Here is a 5340-nt window from a genome sequence, read left to right as displayed (position 1 = left end):
CTGGTTCCATGAAGATACCACTGCTACCTGTCCCTTGCACAGGTAACATTATTCCACCCTAAGGTATGCATGCCTCTGTTGCCTCCACAAACTGGATACTGGTGCGGCTGCCCCATTAATCTCTAATAGACGGAGGCCTATTCATGTGCTTACATCTCGGCTGCAGAGGAGACTGGAAAAAGGAGCATCTGGCCTCTTTCAGTGGGAGGTGGGCTCTGTCTGTCCCTTAGATTTATATGATGGGGAATCCCCCAAACATTGGCAGGGACTGAGATGCTGGATAGCCAAAAATATGCAAGTATGCACAATACTTCCCCGGGAGCCAGAGATTTTGGAGATTGACTTAACCACTCTCTTTTTCATATATCCCGCATTTGATCTCTGAATGCATCTGTCAGTTGCCCCTTAAAAATCTGACCCCTTCTGCTCAGCTCCACCACTGCCAGCCTAGCTCATGTCCTCACTATCTTGTACCCGGATTATTGAATCATCTTCTGAACAGGTAGGCTGGCTTCTGCATTTGGCCCCTGACAGTGTATCTTCAACAGAGCAGTCAGAGTAGTTCTCTGTAAAAATATGTCAGACCATACCACACCTCTACTTCAAGTCTTCCAACACATCCCATGTCATTCGAGGTGAATGCCAAAATTATCACAATGGCCTCCAAGGCTCTGCATGATCTTTCCTTCACATAATTCCCGCTCTTCCCCATTGATCTCTCTGATTGTCTGCTCTGTAACTGTATCACACCATCCTGCCAAAACTCTGATCTTTGCACTGGTTTTCCCCCTGCCAGGAACACCTGTCTCCTAGATTGTTACACAACTTGCTCCTTTACTTCCTTTAGCTTTCTGCTCAACTTAAGAAAGGTGTCTTAACAATGCCACCTTATCAGAGAGATCTTCTCTGACTTTATATCAAAGTGTGACCATCCAGCCCCTAGCACTCTGCATCCTTTCTTTTTCTCCACAGCACGTTGATCTCCACCTGACATTCTGTATATTTGTTAATTCTTTCTGTCTCCCCCTATAGAATGTGAGCACTATGAAGACGGACTTTGATTTGTTATCTCACTTTCCACACAATATGTGTTTGCTGAATGGATGAATGATGATAGATCTTTAATAACTGTCACTTTATCATCTAACTAAGGTTTAAAGTATGTACAAAATGGTGTCCCTCCTTTCCACTCTTGCCAGAGTTTTATTTTTAGGATAGATCTTATTATGCCATACCCACTTATAAAAATTTTTTATTGTTTCTGACTGCCAAGAGCCATGCTTCTCAATTTGGGATACAAGGGGGTGAGGAAGTCACAGGATAAAGCCATACATTATTCTAGTCCAGAGGGTCAATTTTACTTTTAGAATTTGGGGCCAGGGGAGAAGTTCCCAATTTTATTTGTCTTGAAAATTTCTGCCACGTGTGTATATATGCAAGTGAAATTAGCAGAATCATGTTTTCCTATTTAATTCAGTTGGGTGAAACCCATGAAAAGCCAAGAAGGAGAAAATTTTATATAAGCAGTGAGTGATTTAAAAACTTGGTCTTTCTGTGTTGTTAGGGAACCTGGTCTATTAGTGCTGTAATTGAATCAGAATGCACAGGGTAATTATGAACATGATGAAATATCAAGGGTTGTGGGATCTGATAATGAGCTTGATGTGGAAATAAACAGCAGCTTTTCAACCACAACTAAGCATTCGGTAAGCAATTTACAAAGCAATACTAGTCAATTTAGAAAGCTTATGATGTACTCAGGTTTTTATTGAACCTCAGGTATTACTATTACGGAAACACAGTTGACCATAATTCTAAGTGTCTCTTGTGTGAGAAAACACTGAGCAAAAAGAGGAGGAAATTATCACAAGTGATACCTAAAAAAAAAAACCACATATCTTTAAGGCAGCAATGGCATAAAAACAAAGCAAAACCAACTACATGACACTCCCGAAAAGGAATAAGATGAGGTGGTTTGCACCAGCGGACATCAAAATATAATACAGCTAGAGTAATTAAGGAAGTGTAGTATTAGTAGAGAGGATTTAAAAAATTGACCAACCAAACAGGCTAGACAATCCAGGAACAGAGGTATGCATTTATGGAAACTTGGTATGTAACAATAAGTCACACATAATACAGCAGGGGAAACAGACTATTCAATAAATGATCAGACAATTTGAAAAAAAAAAAAAAGGAGTTGGAGCCCCTTTTGATGTAATACATAAAAATCAACTTTATACAACTTAAGGAATAATTTTTTTTTTTTTAGGCAGAGTCTGTCTCTGTCACCCAGGCTAGAGTGCAGTGGCACGATCTCGGCTCACTGCAACTTCCGCCTCCCAGGTTCAAGTGATTCTCCTGCCTCAACCTCTTGACTAGCTGGGACTACAGGCGTACGCCAATGCAACCAGCTATTTCTGTATTTTTAGTAGAGATGGGGTTTCTCCATGTTGGCCAGGCTGGTCTCAAATTCCTGATCTCAGGTGATCCACCCACCTCGGCCTCCCAAGGTGCTGGGATTACAGTCATGAGCCACCATGCCTGGCCATTAAGTGTTTTTAATAGAAAAATTTTAAACTTCAAAAATAAAATTTGAGGCCAGGCACGGTGGCTCATGACTGTAATCCCAGCACCTTGGGAGGCCGAGGTGGGTGGATCACCTGAGGTCAGGAGTTCCAGACCAGCCTGGTCAACATGGTGAAACCCCATCTCTACTAAAAATACAAGAATTAGCTGGGCGTGGTGGCAGGTGCCTGTAATCCCAGCTACTTGGGAGGCTGAGGCAGGAGAATTGCTTGAACCCGGGAAGCAGAGGTTGCAGTGAGCTGAGATCGAGCCACTGCACTCCAGCCTGGGCAACAAGAGTGACACCCCGTCTCAAAATAGATAAATAAATAAATAAATAAATAAATAAATAAAATTAAATTAAATTTGAAAATGCCTTGGTATTAGAGTAATTTTTAGAGACCAAAAAGTACAAATCATAATGGAAATAATTTGGTAAGTTCAAACATACTAAGAGCAAGAACTACCATTCATTAAAAGGTCTCACAAAGAAAGGGAAATTACAAATCACAAACTGGGAAAAGATGTTATATAGACATAACCAACAAAATTTGAGTATCCACAATATGTAGAGAACTTTAAAAAAATCAATAGGAAAAAATCAAGTAATTTCATCAAAAAAACGGCACATTCAGCCAGGTGTGGTGACCCGCACCTGTAGCCCCAGTTACTTGGGAGGCTAAGGTGGGAGAATACCTTGAGCCAGGAGGCTGAGGCTGCAGTGAGCCTGATTGTGCCACTGCACTCCAGCCCAGGCAACACAGCAAGACCCTGTGTAAAAAGAAAAAAAAACAACGAGGCCAGGCGCGGTGGCTCATGCCTGTTATCTCAGCACTTTGGGAGGCTGAGGCAGGTGGATCACGAGGTCAAGAGATTGAAACCATCCTGGCCAAAATAGTGAAACTCTGTCTCTACTAAAAATACAAAAATCAGCTGGGCGTGGTGGCGCGTGCCTGTAGTCCCAGCTCCTCAGGAGGTTGAGGCAGGAGAATCGCTTGAACCAGGGAGGTGGAGGTTGCAGTGAGCCGAGATCGTGCCATTGCACTCCAGCCTGGGCACAGAGCCAGACTCTGTCTCAAAAAACAAACAAAAAAAAAAGGCACAAGCCATGAATAAGCATTTCATAGAAAAGGAAACACAATTAGGAAATAAACATATGAAAAGGTGCTCAATCTTTTTTTTTTTTGAGACAGAGTCTTGCTCCGTCATCCAGGCTGGAGTGCAACAGTGTAATCTCGGCTTACTGCAACTTTCGCCTCCCAGACTAAAGCAACTTTTGTGCCTCAGCCGCCCAAGTAGCTGGGATTACAGGCAGGTGCCAGCACACTGGCTACTTTTTTGAATTTTTAGTAGAGTTGGGGTTTCGCCATGTTGGCTAGGCTGGTCTCGAACTCCTAGCCTCAGTTGATCTGCCTGCCTTGATCTCACAAAGTGCTGAGATTACAGGTGTGATCCACCATGCTCAGCCTCAATCTCATTTATAATGAGGTAGGTGCAAATTAAACCACAATGAGGTACTATTTCACATCTACCAGATTGACAGAAATTTTCAAAAGTAAAACACTCCCATGTGTTGACAAGGTAGTGGAGTGGCAGGTCTTCTACACCGCTGGAAAAGAATTCGGCATTATCAGGTAAGTGTATAAATTAGCCATATTCTATGACACTTGATATATAACCTATGCAGTATTATATCCACTGCATAAGAACATCAGGATACAACAGAAACATACTCACAGAAGCTTGATTTCTAAAAAGTAAAAGCAAACAGACAAAGAAACCAAAGACCTGGAAATAATTTAAATGTTCATTGATAGGAGAATGGAAAAACAGTGGTGTACTCATATCAAGAAATACTATATAACAGTAAAACAGAATAAAAAAAGAAGAAACTACAGTAACTTGCAGCAACATTATTGAATCTTACAAATATGATGAACAAAAAAGGAGCAGAAGAATGTATATATGTACACATAGTTCAAAAACTCAAAAACTAAGTAATTTATTACAAACAGAAGGAAAACAAATACCAACAAATTTCAGAATAGAGAATACTTCAGTAGTAGAGAGATGTCATTTTGGAAGGCGCTCACTGGGGCCTTTAAAGTATCAGTAATGCTCTTTTTTTTTTAAGTTAATGGTAGCTACAGATGTGTTTGTCTTTTCAGAGACATTTAGATTATGTATACTCTTGAATGTATGAAATATTTCATGATCTAAAAATGTAGAAACAGACTGAACAAGAAAATGTAAAGTGTTTGCAGAGGTACTGACGGCTTAAGAACTCAATAAATTCTAAGTACCATTTTTCATATATAAGGAAAAAATCAACTACATGGATTTTTTTTTTTTTTTTTTTTTTTTTTGAGACAGAGTCTCCTACTGTTGTCCAGGCTGGAGTGCAATGGCGTGATCTCGGCTCACTGCAACCACATAGAAGAGGAGACACAATTAGAGTTTCCTCCCAGGTTCAAGCGATTCTCTTTCCTCAGCCTCAGGAGTAGCTGAGATTACAGGCATGTGCCACCACGCCCTGCTAATTTTGTGTTTTTAGTAGAGATGGAGTTTCTCCATGTTGGTCAGACTGGTCTTGAACACCCGACCTCACGTGATCTGCCCGCCTTGGCCTAACTACATGGATTTTTGAAGGAAAAAATAATCAGTGCTTTACAATCAAAATAAAAGCATAATCAAACAGGTAATGAAAACATTTTTTTTTTCAACTGCGGAAGTTGCAGTAAGCCGAGATTACACTATTGCACTCCAGCCTGG

Source organism: Mandrillus leucophaeus, unplaced genomic scaffold, assembly GCF_000951045.1.
Source record: "Mandrillus leucophaeus isolate KB7577 unplaced genomic scaffold, Mleu.le_1.0 Scaffold51, whole genome shotgun sequence".
NCBI classification, from domain to species: Eukaryota; Metazoa; Chordata; class Mammalia; order Primates; family Cercopithecidae; genus Mandrillus; species Mandrillus leucophaeus.
This window is presented reverse-complemented; position numbering follows the sequence as displayed.